Raw genomic sequence first — 15,456 nt, 5'->3', positions numbered from 1 at the left:
AGTAATATTAGCAATGCTAATGGACATCCAGACTCGTCTGGATATTTCCAGAGGAGAAATCTCAAACAGTGGAATTGTTGGGTCAAATGGGATAATACATTAAACATTGGTATATATTGCCACACTACCTTCCAGAAAGCCTCACCAAGTGGCCCATGTTCCCCACACCTATGCCAATGGCTAGCTTTGGCATTTGTAAATAATTTTTGTCAATCTGATAGTTAAGTTGAATATATTTGGTATGTTTGTTAAATACTTAAATTTTTATTTTCTAATAATGTATAAAACAACACATATTTTTAGATTTCTGTTTTTCTTATGAGTTTACAAGCTTTAATTAGTAAAAATATTAACCTTTGATTATCAATATTTCCCTCCAATTTTCTTTGAACTGTACTTATGGCTAAAAGGTTCATTTTTACAGAGTCCATTATCTACCTTTGCCTTGAATCTGGCTTCAGTGATGAACTTTTTTTTCTTTTTAACTTTTATCTTCAGATAATTGTAGATTCACATACAGTTTTTTTTAAGGCTTATTTATTTATTATTTGAGAGAGAGAGAGAGAGAGAGAGAGAGAGAATGCACAAGTGAGGGGAGGTGCAGAGGGAGAGAAATTCAAGCAGACTCCAGGCTGAGTGTGGAGCCCAATGCTCAGATCGACCTGAGTGGAAATCAACAGTCACTCAACTGACTGAGCCACCCAGGTGCCCCAATACATATACAGTTCTAAGAAACACTACAGGGAGATTCCATATACCCCTCACTCGGTTTCCCCCATTGGTAGTATCTTGCATAACTATAGTACAATATCACAACCAAGAAATCACCTTGATACAATCCATTGACCTTACTCAGATTTCACCATTTTTATGCTCACTTATGTGTCCATGTGTATATTTAGTTCTGTGCAATTTGATCACATATGTAGACTGGTGTGACCACCACATTCAGGATACAGAACATTTCCATGGCAAAGATACTTCATGCTACTCCTTTCAGCCACACCCTTTCTTACCCCCTCACTGGCACATCCTTAACATCTGGCAAGCATGAGTCTGTTCTCTATCTCCATAATTTTGTCATTTCAAGAATGTTGTATAAATGGAATAATATAGTATGCAATCTTTTGAGGTTGGCTTTTTGAAAATTCAGTGTAATATCCTTGAGATCCATGCAAGTTATGTCAATAGTTTGTTCCTTTTTATTGTTGAGTAGTATTACATAGTATGGAAATACAACGCTTTGTTTAACCATTCACCCATTGGAGGATATTTGTGTGTTTTGCAGCTTTTGACTATTGCAAATAAAGCTACTATGAACATTTGTGTACAAATTTGTGTGTGAACATAAGTTTTTCTTTCTTCAGGATAAAGCCCAAGAATACAATTGCTAGGTCATATAACACAGGTTTAGTTTTAGAAAAACTGCTGTACTTTTTACCAGACTGACTATACCATTTTATATTACCACAAGCAATAAGTGATCCACTTTCTTTCCATCCTTGCCAGCATTTGGTGTTATCACCATTTTTAATTTTAGTCATTCTGATAGTTACATAATACTATCTCACTGTGGTTTGAATTTGGATTACCCTAATGGTTAATGATGCTGAACTCCTTTTCATGTCATATATCTGTGCGTCCTGTAGTGAAATGTCTTTTTGGTTTTTTTTTTTTTTTTGGCATTTTTAAGTGGTATTTTATTTTTAAAATGTTTTTTATTGTTGAGATTTGAGAGTTATTTATGTATGCTATAATTCTACTTACAGTCCCTTTGTTAAATATGTGGCTTGCAATATTCACTCTCAGACTGTAACTTGTCTTTTCATTCTCTTAACAGAGTCTGTCACAGAGAAAAATTTTTATAAGATCAAGTTCATCAATTTTTCCTTTTATAGATTATGCTTTCAGTATTAAGTCTAAGAACACCCAGCTCTAGGTCCTGATGAGCTTTTTTTTTTTTTTTAAGTTTTACTTTTTTATATTTAAATTTGTGGTTCATTTTGAGTTAATTTTAGTAAGGTATGAAGTTTTGATTGAAGATTATTATTTTGTTTATAGATGCCCAATTATTCCAGCAACATTTCAAAAGGTTGTGTTTCCCCCACTGAATTGCACTTGTGCCTCTTTAAAAATCATTTGTGTGAGTCCATTTCTGGTTTTTCTATTATTCCCCTCCATTGATTTATGTGTCTATTTGTCCACCATTATTATATTGTCTTTGTTTTTGTAGCTATATATTAAACCTTAACACTAGACAGAGTAATTTCCCCTACTTAATTTTCTCTTTTAAAATTGTTTTAGCTATTCTAGTTCCTGTGTGCTTTCTTCTAGATTTTAGAATAAATTTACCTACCTCTATTAAAAAAATCTTGCTAATTTTTGTAGGAATTACATTGCACTGACATCAGTCTGGGGAGACTTGATATTTTCACTGTGTTGAATCTTCTGATCCTTGAACTCAGTGTGTCTCTATGTTTCCTTAGGTCATTTTTTATTTCTTTCATCAGGATTTTGTAATTTTCAGGATATATATCACTTAATTGTTTTGTTTAGATTTATACCCAAGCATTTTATTTTTCTTAAAGAAATAAATGGTATTGTGTTTTTAATTTTGGTTTTCACATATTCATTGTTACTATATAGAAATGCGATTGACTTGTGTGTGTTGATTTTGCGTTGCACAATCTTGCTGAACTCATTTCTTATTCTAGGACATTTTGTTGTTGTTTTGTTTTTGTAGATTCCTTAGGATTTTCTACATAGACAATCATGTCATCTGCAAGTAGGGAAGTTTATTTGTTCCTTTCTAATCTTTATACTTTTACTATTATTTTTGGTTTATTGTCTGGCTAGAGCTCCCATTACTACAATAAATAAGACTAGTGAGAATAGATGTGCTTGGGTTGTTTTCAATCTAGGAAGAAAGCATTCTGTCTTTTACTATTATGATGTTAGATGTAGGGGTTTTATTAGATGCTCTTTATCAAGTTGAAGAAGTTCCCTTCTATTCCTCTTCTGCTGGGAGTTTTTATCATGAGTGGGTGCTGGATTTTGTTAAATGCTTTTTCCTGCATTGATTAATACAATCATAAGACTCTTTTTAATGTGTTGATGTGGTGGATTACATTACCTGATTTTTGAATTAGACTTACATATGTAGCATTAATTCCCACTTGCTTATGGTGTATATTGCTTTTATACAGGCATACCTCAGAGATATTGTGGGTCCACCACAATAAAGCTACTATAGCAATAAAATTAGTCAAATGAAATCTTTGGTTTCCCAATGCATATAAAAGTTATGTTTACACTGTACTGTAGTCTATTAAGTATGCAATAGCGTTATGTCTGAAAAAACCATGTGCATACCTTAATTTAAAAATACTGTATTGCTAAAAACTGCTAACCATCATCTGAGCTTTTAGTGAGTCAGTCTTTTTGCTGGTGGAGGGTCTTGCTTCAATGTTGATGGCTGCTGACCGATCAGGGTGGTGGCTGCTGCAGTTAGGGGTGGCTGTCGCAATTTTAAAAAATAAGACAAAAGTGAGGTTGCTGCATCAATTGACAAAATGATTCTCTGTAGCAAGCAATACTCTGACAGTATAAAATTACATTATGTGTTCATTGGAGTAGCACTTTTAATTTCCTTCAAGTACATTTCTTTTGCATTCACAATTTGGGGCAAGAGGCCTAGCTTTCAGACTATCTCTGTTTTTAGCATGCCTTCCTTACTAAGCTTAATCATTTCTAGCTTTTGATTTAAAGTGAGATATGCAACTCTTTTCACTTGAACTTATAGAGGCCGTTGCAGGGTTAATTTCGATATTGGCCTAATTTCAATATTGTGTCTCAGGAAATAGGGAAGCCTGAGGAGAGGGAGAGAGATGGGGGAATGGCCAGTCAGTGGAGCAATCAGAGCACATACAACATTTATGGATTAAGTTTGGCATCTTATATGGATGCAGTTTCTGATACCCCCAATTGCATAGTAACATCAAGGATCACTGATCATAGATCAGCATAACAAATATAATAATAATGGAAAAATTTGAAATATTGCAAAAATTACCGAGATGTGACACAGAGACACAAGGGAGCAAATGCTGCTGGGAAAAAGATGCCAATAGACTTGCTTATCAAAGTGTTACCACAAACCTTCAATCTGTAAAAAAAAAAAAAAATGCAGTACCTGCAAAGTACAATAAAGCAAAGCACAATAAAATGTGGTACGCTTGCATATTGTCTGTATGTCATATTCTACCTGTTAATATTTTTTTGAGGATTTTTTCCCCTTACGTTCATGGAAAATATAGGTCTGTAGTTTTCTCTTTTTGTAATGTCTTTACTTGGTTAGTATTAGCTTAATAATAGTCTCATAAAATTAATTGGGAAGTGTTCCCTCCTCTTCCACTTTCTGAAAGAGATTGTATAAAATTGGTATTAATTCATCTTTAAATATTTGGTAGAATTCTCCAACAAAATTATCTGGTACTGAAGATTTCTTTTTCAGGAACTTTTAAATTATGAATTCAATTTCTTTAATGGTTATAGAAGTAGTCAATTTGTCTATTTCACCTTTGCAGTTTTCAAGGAATTGGTTCATCTCTTCTAAGTTGTTGAATTTAAGAACGTTAAGTTCTAGTAACCCTTATGATCCTTTCAATACTTGCAGGATCTGCAGTGATAGTTCTTGTTCCATTCCTGATATTGGTGATTTGTGTCTTTGCTTTTTAATCTTTGACAGTCTTGCTAGAGGGATATTATTATTATTATTATTATTATTATTATTATTATTAATTATTTCCTTTCTTTCTTTAAAAAATTTTATTTAAATTTTAGTTACTTACCATACAGTACAATATTGGCTTCAGGAGTAGAACTCACCAATTCATCACTTACATACAACACCCAATGCTCATCACAAGTGCCCTTTTTAATATCCTTCACACATCTAGGTCACCCCCCCATGCACCTCCCTCCATGATTGCTCAGTTTGTTCTCTATCATTAAAAGTCTCTTATGGTTCGTTTCCTTCTCTCCTTTTTTCACTCCCTTTCCATATGTTCATCTGTTTTGTTTCTTAAATTCCACATATTGAGTGAAATCACATGGTATTTGTCTTTCTCTGACTGATGTGTTTCACTTAGCATAATATACACTAGCTCCATCCATTTGCCTCTGTTGTTGCAAATGGCAAGAATTTATTCGTTGTGATGGCTGAGTAATATTCCATTCTATATATATATACCACTTCTTTATCCATTCATCAGTCAATGGACATATGGGCTCTCTCCATAGTTTTTTGATAATGCTGCTACAAACATTGGGGTCCATGTACCCCTTTGGATCTGTATTTTTTTATCCTTTGGGTAAATACCTAGTAGTGCAATTGTTGGGTCATAGGGTAGTTCTATTTTTAACTTTTTGAGGAGCTGTACTATTCTCCAGAGTGGCTGCACCAGTTTGCGTTCCCACCAACAGTGCAAGAGGGTTCTGCTTTCTCTACATCCTCAAAAACACCTGTTGTTTCTTGTATTGTTAATTTTAGCTATTCTGACAGGTGTGAGGTGGAATCTCATAGTGGTTTTGATTTGTATTTGAGGGATATCAATATGATTGATTTTTTTCAAAGAGCCAGCTTTTTGTTTTATTGATTTGTCTCTATAGATTTCCCGTTTTTAATTTCATTGGTTTCTGCTCTTTTTTATATGACTTCCTTCCTTCTGTTTGCTCTATTTTGCTCTTTCTTTTCTAGTTTCTTGAGGTAGGAATATCGGTGATTGATTTGAGACCTTCTTCTCTATATTATAAGTATTTAATGCTATAGGTTTCCCCTCAGCACTGCTTTAGCTCCATCCCACATATTTTGATATGTTGTATTTTCATTTTCACTCTATGTTTTAAAATTTCTTTTGATATTTCTTCTTTGATGCATGGATAATTTAGAATTGTGTTATTTTCCAAGTGTTTGAAGATTTTCCTGTTGTTTTTCTGTTACTGATTAATTTTGGGCAGCTTATTTTATGGTCCAAGATATGCCCCATTTTGGTGAATGTTCCACAAATGCTTTTAAAACGCTGTTGGTGGATAGATTGAATATAGGCCAATTTGAACCTGTTGGTTTATTGTGTTGTTCATTTCTTCTACATCCTTGTTGATTTTCTGTCTGGTAGTTCTATCAATTTCTGAGAGTGGGATATTGAAGTCTCCCAGCTATTTCTCCTTCAGCTCTGTCAGTTTTTACTTCTATTAATGTTTTGAGGCTCTGTTGTTTGAAGGTGCATGCACATATAGGACTGTTACACCTTCCTGGTAAGTTGATCTTTTTATTATTGTCTTTTTCTCTAGTAATTTTTCCTTTTTTTTTTTTTTTTTGACTCAGGAGTCTACTTTATCTAATATTAACATAGTCACTCCTTATTTTAAGAAATCAATGTCTGCACTTTTTTCCATCCTTTTACTTTCTGCCCACCTGTATTATATTTGATTGAGTTTCTGTAGAGAGCATGTTATTGTATTATTTTTATCTACTCTGCCAATCTTTTTATTGGTGTATTTATAACTATTTATATTTAAAGTAAATATATATATTTGGATTTAAGACTGTCATTTTATTATTTGTTTTCTGTTTCTTCTGTTTCTTGTTTCTCTGTTCCCCTTTTCTTACCATAATGTGAGTTACTTGAATTTTTTTTTTGTGGTGTTTTGAGTATATCACTTTGTATAGTTTTTTAATGGTTGCTTAGAGTGTTACCGTGTGTGCATGTGTGTGTGTGTGTGTGTGTGTGTGTGTGTGTGTGTGTGTATAATGACTTTTTGTAGGCTACTGGTATCAACATTTTAATTCTTTGAGTGAAGTGTAGAAACTCTCCTTCCATTTAAGTCCTTTTACCCTCTTTGCTTTAATTAATTAATTTATTTTTTAAAAATATGGAACGCTTCATGAATTTGCATGTAAAATACAATTTCCTAACTTATTTTCTGTACACATTGGATACCACATCAGATGGTATTTTAATTTTTGCATCAGCTGTCAGAAATAATTTTAAAAATTAATGCAGAGTAGGATAGTCTATTTACCCATTTCAATGCTTATCTTTCATTTCTGAAGTCCCAGGCCTTCTTCTATTATGATTTCTTTTCTGTTTAGAGAATTTTCTTTAGTTGTTCCATAAGGCTAAGTTTTGCCAGCAACAAATTTTCTTAGTTTTCCTTTATCTGAGAATGGCTTTATTTCCTCTTCATTCCTAAAGAATCTTTTCATTAGGTGTAGAATTCGTGGTTAATAATTCTTTTGATAGTTGAAAAATGTGCTGCTTCCTTCTGGCATTTATGGTTTCAGATAAGAAATCTGCTGTCATTTGAATTGGTGTTTTATTACTAATGTCATTTCTCTCTAGCTGCTTTCAATATTTTTGCTCTGCTTTAAGTTTTTATAAATTTAATTATGAAACATCATGGCATAGATTTCTTTGGATTTATCCTATTTGGTTTCTCTCAGCTTCTTTAATGTGTAGCTTTATATATATATATATATATATATATATATATATATATATATATATATATATATATATTTTACCAAATTTGTCAAGTTTTGGTCATTATTTCCTTAAATACTTTTTCAGTCCCACTCACCTCTTCTTCTGGGACTACAATGATAGAAATATTAGTTCTTTTGTTATTAACCTACAGTTCCAAGAGACTATAGTTCCTAGAATTATTTATTTTATTTTTCAGTCTATTATTTCCCTGTTGCTCAAATTGGGTAAATTCTTCTGATATGTTACTCAAGTTCCCTGATTCTCTCATCTCCACTGTACTATTGAGTCCATTCAGTGACTTTTATTTTTTTAATATTTTTTTATTATATTATGTTAGTCACCATACAGTACATCCCTAGTTTTTGATGTAAAGTTCCATGATTCATTAGTTGCGTATAACACCCAGTGCAACATGCAATACGTGCCCTCCTTACTACTCATCACCAGCCTATCCCATTCCCCCACCCCCCTCCCCTCTGAAGCCCTCAGTTTGTTTCCCAGAGTCCATAGTCTCTCATGCTTTATTCCCCCTTCTGATTACCCCCCTTTCTTTATCCCTTTCTTCTCCTACCGATCTTGCTACTTCTTATGTTCCATAAATGAGTGAAACTATATGATAATTCAGTGACTTTTAGAATTTCATTTATTGTATTTTTTCCATTCTATATATTCCATTTGGTGCCCTAAAGCTAGGTTTTTAAAAAACCAAATGGAATATATAGAATGTCATACTCTTGGTTTCAGCTCAGTTTTTTTGGGGTTGAGTTGTATCAGTTCTTTATATATTTTGGATATTAACCCCTTATCAGATATATAATTTGCAAATATCTTCCCCCATTCAGAGGTTGTCTATTGGTTTTGTTGACGGTTTCCTTCAGTGTTCAAGAGCCTTTTATTTTGATGTAGTCTTAATACCTTATTTTTGCTGCTGTTCCCCTTGTCTTAAGAGACATATCTAGAAAAATGTTGCTATGACTGATGTCAGAGAAATTACTACTTGTGTTCTTTTCTAGGATTTTTATGGTTTCAGATCTTACATTTAGTTTTTAATCCATTTTGAGTTTATTTTTGTATGATATTAAAATGTGGTCAAGTTTTATTCTTTTACATGTACCTGTCCAGTTTTCCCAGCACCATCTATTGAAGAGACTATCTTTTCCCCATTATATATTCTCACCCCTTGTGTAATAAATTTATTGACCATATAAACATGACTTTATTTATGGGCTCTCTATTCTGTTCCATTGACCTATGTGTCTATTTTTATGGAGTATCATACTGTTTTGATTACTACAGCTTTGTGGTATATCTTGAAATTTGAAATTGTGATACTTACAGTTTTGTTTTTCTTTTTCAATATTGCTTTGCTCTTCAAGATCTTTTGTTGTTCAACACAAATTTTAGGATTGTTTGTTCTAGTTCTGTGAAAAATGCTGTTGGTATTTTGATAGGGATTATATTAAATGTATAGATTGGCTTAGGTAGTATAGACATTTTAACAATATTTGTTCTTCTGATCCATTACCATGGAATGTCTTTTCATTTCTTTGCATTGTCTTAAATTTCTTTCATCAGTGTTTTGTAATTTTCATAGTACAGGGCTTTCACCTCTTTGGTTAAGTTTATTCCTCCATATTTTATTGTTTTTGGTGCAACTGTAAATGGGATTATTTTTTTTAATTTCATTTTCTGCTGCCTCATTATTCGTATATAGGAATGCAACAGATTTCTGACATTGATTTTGTATCCTGCGACTTTACTGAATTCATTTATCAGTCCTACTAGTTTTTTGGTGGCCCATTTAGGATTTTCCACATATAGCATCATGTCACCTGTGAATAATGACAGTTTAACTTCTTCTTTGCCAATATGGATGCCTCATATTTTTTTCTGGTCTGATTACCGCAGCTAGAACTTCCAGTGCTATGTTGAATAAAAGTGGCAAGAATGAACATTCTTGTGTTCTTCATGATCTTAGAGGACAAGATCTCAGTTTTTCACCATTGAGTATAATGTTACCCATGGGTTTTTCATATATGGCCTTTATTATGTTGATATATGTTCCCTCTAACCCACTTTATTCAGAGTTTTTATCATGAATGGATGTTGAATTTTTTCAAATGCTTTTTCTATGTCTATTGAGTGGATCAAACGATTTTTATCCTTCATTTTGTAGATGTGGTGTATCATGTTGATTGATTGATTTGTGAATGTTGAACCATCCTTGCATTCCTGGAATATATCCCACTTGATCATGGTGAACAATCTTTTCAAAATATAGTATGTGGCTTAATAATATTTTTTGAGGATTTTGCATCTATGTTCATCAGACATATTGGCCTGCAGTTTTCTTTTTTGGTAGATTCTTTGTCTAGTTTTGATATCAGGGTAATTCTGGCCTCATAGCATATATTTGACAGCTTTCCTTCCTTCTTTATTTTTTGGAATAGTCTGAAGAGAGTAGATATTAACTCTTCTTTAAATACTTGGTAGAACTTGCCTCTGAATCCATCTGGTGGTGGACTTTCATTTTTTTGGTAGTTCTTTGATTACCAATTCAATTTTGTTACTTGTATTCAGTCTGTTCAGGTTCTCTGCTTCTTCCTAATTCAGTTTTGGAAGTTTATATGTTTCTAGGAATTTATCCATTTCTTCTAGGTTGCTCAATCTGTTGGCGTATAATTTTTCATAGTATTTTATAATCCTTTGTATTTGTGTAGTATCAGTTGTTGCTTCTCTCAGTTCTGATTTTATTTATTTGGGTCCTTTCTCTTTTTCTTGATGTCTGGCTAAGGGTTTATCAATTTTGTTTATCTTCTCAAAGAACCAGATCTTGGTTTCATTGTTTTTTTTTTCTATTGTGGTTTTAGTCTCTACGTCATTCATTTCTTCTCCCATCCCAATTATTTCCTTCCTTCTATGGGTTTTGGGTTTTGTTTGTTCTTTTTTCTAGTCCCTTTAATTGTAAAGTAAAATTGTTTGTTTAAGCTTTTTCTTGTTTCTTGAGGAAGGCCAGTATTGCTATATATTTCCCTCTTAGATCTGCTTTTGTTTGTGTCCCAAAGATTTTGAACCAGTGTGCTTTCATTTTCGTTTGACTCCATGTATTTTTAAATTTCTTTCATTGCTTCATTGACCCATTGGTAGCTTAGTATCATGTTGTTTAGCTTCCACATGTTTATGTTTTTTTCCAGTTTTTTTCTTATGACTTATTTCTACTCATAACATTGTGATCAGAAAAAGTCTTCTTAAATGTATTGAGACTTAGCTTGTAGTCTAATTTGTGATCTGTTCTGGGTAATATTCCATGTACATTTGCAAAGAATGTGTATTCAGTTGTTTTGGATGGAATGTTCTGTATATTTTGTCCATCTGGTTCAATATGTCATTCAGAGATGCTATTTCCTTGTTGCTTTTCTGCCTGGATGATCTGTCTATTGATGTAAGTAGGGTGTTAAAGTTCCCTACTATTATTATATTATCATCTATTTCTCTTTTTATGTCTATTAATATTTGCTTTATGTATTTAGGTGTACCAGAGTTGAGTGTGTAGATATTTACCATTGTTATGTCATCTTGATAGATTGATCCCTTTATCATTATGTAATGATAATTAGTCTTTTGTTGCAGTCTTTTGATTTAAAGTCTATTTAGTTGGATATTATCACTTCCCTGGCTTCCTTCTTCTCTTTCTTTCTTCTTTCTTTCTTTCTTTCTTTCTTTCTTTCTTTCTTTCTTTCTTTCTTTCTTCTTCCATTTGCATGATAAAAGTTTTTCCACCCCTTTACTTTCTGTTTGTATGCATCATTAGGTCTGAGCTGAGTCTTTTGTAGGAAGCAGATAGATGTCCAATTTTCCCAGCACCATTTATTGAAGAGACTGTCATTTTCCCACCAGATGTTTTTTCCTGTTTTATCAAATATTAGTTGCCCAAAGACCTGAGGGTCCATTTCTGGGCTCTCTATTCTGTTCCATTACTCTATGTGTCTGTTTTTGTGCCAGTACCATGCTGTCTTTGTGATCACAGCTTTGTAGTACAGCTCGAAATCCAGCATTGTGATGCCCTCAGCTTTGTTTTTCCTTTTTAACAGTTCCTTGGAGATTCGGGGCCTTTTCTGGTTCCATACAAATTTAAGGACTATTTGTTCCAGTTCCTTGAAAAATGTCCTCAGTATTTTGATCGGGATAGCATTGAAAGTGTAGATTGCTCTGGGTAGCATGGACATTTTAACTATGTTAATTCTTCCGATCCATGAGCATGGAATATCCTTCCATCTTTTTATGTCTTCCTCAATGTCTTTCAAGAGTGATTTATAGTTTCTAGAATATAGGTCCTTTACGTCTTGTTAAGTTAATTCCAAGGTAACGTATGGTTTTTGGTGCTATTGTAAATGGGATGGATTCCCTAATTTCTCTTTCTTCGTTCTCGTTATTCGTGTACAGAAATGCAACTGATTTCTGAGCATTGATTTTGTATCCCGCCACGTTACTGAATTGCTCTATAACTTCTAATAGTTTGGGAGTGGCTTCTTTTGGGTTTTCCATATAGAGTATCATGTCATCTGCGAAGAGAGACATTTTGACTTCTTCTTTGCCGATTTGAATACCTTTGATCCCTTTTTGTTGTCTGATTGCTGTTGCAAGGACTTCTAGTACTATGTTGAATAATAGTGGCGAGAGTGGGCATCCTTGTCGAGTTCCTGATCTTAAGGGAAAGGCTTCCAGCTTTTCCCCATTGAGAATAATATTTGCAGTAGGCTTTTCATAGATGGCTTTTATGAGATTGAGAAATGTACCTTGTATTCCTACACTCTGAAGGGTTTTAATCAGGAAAGGATGCTGTATTTTGTCAAATGCTTTTTCGGCATCGATTGAGAGGATCATATGGTTCCTGAGTCTTTTCTTGTTGATATGATGTATCACGCTGATTGATTTGTGAATTTTGAACCACGCTTGCATCCCAGGTATGAATCCCACTTGATCGTGGTGGATAATCCTTTTAATGAACTGTTGGATTCTATTAGCAAGTATCTTGTTGAGGATTTTGGCATCCATATTCATTAGGGAAATCGGTTTGTAATTCTCCTTTTTGAGGGGGTCTTTGCCTGGTTTGGGGATCAAGGTAATATTGGCCTCATAGAATGAGTTTGGTAGCTTTCCTTCTGTTTCTATTTTTTGAAATAGCTTTAGGAGAATAGGTATTATTTCTTCGTTGAATGTTTGGTAGAATTCCCCAGGAAAACCGTCCGGGCCTGGAGTTTTGTTATTTGGAAGGTTGTTTATCACTGACTCAATTTCTTCATAATTAATTGGCCTGTTTAAGAAATAAATTTCTTCCTGTTTCAATCTTGGTAGTTTATAGGTTTCCAGGAAGGATTCCATCTCTTCCAGATTGCTTAGTTTATTGGCATATAGCTGTTGATAAAAATTTCTAATAATCCTTCCAATTTCAATGGTGTTTGTCGTGACCTCTCCTTTTTCATTCATAATTTTAATAATCTGGGTCCTTTCTCTTTTCTTTTGGATAAGTCTTGCCAGTGGTCTGTCAATTTTATTGATTCTCTCCAAGAACCAGCTTCTAGTCCTGTTGATCTGCTCTGCTGTACTTCTGGTTTCTGCTTGATTGATTTCAGCTCTAATTTTGGTCAACTGCTTCCTCGTGCGTGGATTAGGCCTGTCCCTATGTTGCTGTTCCAGCTTCTTGAGGTGAGAATATAAAAACTGCATTTTAGATTTTTCTATTCTTTTGAGTGAGGCTTGGATGGCTATGTATTTCCCCCTAAGGACTGCCTTTGCAGTATCCCATAGGTTTTGGACTATTGTATTTTCATTCTCATTGGTCTCCATAAATTGTTTAATTTGATTTTTGATTTCCTGGTTTATCGAGTCATTCCTGAGCAGGATGGTTCTTAGTCTCCAAGTGTTTGAGTTTCTTCCAAATTTTTCCATGTGGTTGAGTTCCAATTTCAGAGCGTTGTGGTCTGAGAATATGCAGGGGATAATTTCAATCTTTTGGTATTGGCTGAGACCTGTTTTGTGTCCCAGAACATGGTCTATTCTTGAGAATGTTCCATGGGCATTAGAATAGAATGAGTATTCTTTGGTTCTGGGGTGTAGAGTTCTATATATATCTAAGAGGTCCAACTCGTCGAGTATGGCATTCAAAGCCTTTGATTCTTTGCTTAGTTTTTGCCAGGGTGTTCTGTCTATTTCTGAGAGTGGAGTGTTGAGGTCCCCTACTATTAATGTATTTTTATTTATATGTCTCTTTATTCTGGTTAAGAGTTGGCTTGTGTATCTTGCTGCTCCCCTGTTGGGGGCATATATATTTATAATTGTCATATCCACTTGTTGAATACTTCCTTTAAGAATAATATAGTGCCCTTCTGCATCTCTAACTATAGTCTGTAGTTTAAAATCCAGTTTATCTGATATGAGAATTGCTACCCCAGCTTTCTTTTGAGGTCCATTTGCGTGAAAGATGGTACTCCATCCCCTTACTCTCAGTCTGAATGCATCTTTGGGTTCGAAATGAGTCTCTTGTAGACAGCAAATGGATGGGTCATTTCTTTTTATCCAATCTGCAACCCTGTGGCGTTTTTTTTTTTTTTAAAGATTTTATTTATTTATTCGACAGAGATAGAGACAGCCAGCGAGAGAGGGAACACAAGCAGGGGGAGTGGGAGAGGAAGAAGCAGGCTCATAGCAGAAGAGCCTGATGTGGGGCTCGATCCCAGATCGCCGGGATCACGCCCTGAGTCGAAGGCAGACGCTTAACCGCTGTGCCACCCAGGCGCCCCAACCCTGTGGCGTTTTAAGGAAGAATTTAAACCATTAATATTAAGACTGAGTACTGAGAGATATGCTTTTAATGCTGCCATGTTGTCAGTAAAGTCTTTGTTTGTATTGGCTGTGACTTTCTGTTCTGTATCACTCTTGGGGCCTTTTTACTTTTATAGAACCACCCGTAATACCTCCTGTAGGGCTGGTTTTGTGGTTATGAAATTGGTTAGTGACTGTAGATTCTGAAATGTCTTTATTTCTCCATCAATTCTGAATGACAGCCTTGCTGGATAAAGGATCCTTGGCTGCATGTTTTTCTCTGAAAGAGCTTTAAAAATGCTCCCCCAACCCTTTCTCTCATTCCAGGTCTGTGTAGACAGGTCTTACGTAATTCTGATGCCTTTGCCTTGGTACGTGAGAAATTTCTTTGCCCTGGCTGCTTTCAATACTGTATCCTTGGATCTAATATTTGCGAATTGCACTATGACGTGACGTGGCGTAGGTTTGTCGTGGTTGAGCTTGGGAGGGGTCCTCTCTGCCTCTTGGACACAAATGTTTGTTTCCCTTGCTAGATTAGGGAAGTTTTCAGCTACAATTTGTTCAAATATCTCTTCTAGACCTCTGTTTTTCTCCACCCCCTCGGGGATGCCGATGATTCTAACATTGGATCGTTTCATTGAGTCAGTAATCTCCCGTAGCCAACATTCATGGGCGTGGATTTTTTTAAGACCATCTTCTATTTTCATTTTTTCCTCTATTAACCCATCCTCCAATTCACTAATCCTTTCCTCTGCTTCGGTGACCCTGGCCGTCAGAGCCTCTAGTTTTCCTGCATTTGGCTCATAGAATTTTTAATTTCTGTCAAATTCGCTCTCATTTCCACCCTTAGGGATTCTATATTCTCAGTAACATTTTCCTTAATACTTTTTTCAAGTCTACTCATCATCTTGACCATTGTTACTCTGAATTCCATTTCTGATAATTTGGTTACATCCATATCCATTACTTCTGTGGCAGAGGCCACAGACTCACTGTCTTTTCTTTGCTGGGGGGGGGGCTTCTCCTTCTTGTCATTCTGATGAGGAGAGGTTGCTGGGTTGTCCAGAGTCCAAATTATTGACTGGGT

This window comes from Ursus americanus, chromosome 7 (genome assembly GCF_024610735.1).
Source record: "Ursus americanus isolate L20-20 chromosome 7, mUrsAme1.1.p, whole genome shotgun sequence".
NCBI lineage: Eukaryota > Metazoa > Chordata > Mammalia > Carnivora > Ursidae > Ursus > Ursus americanus.
Note: the sequence above shows the minus strand (reverse complement) of the source record.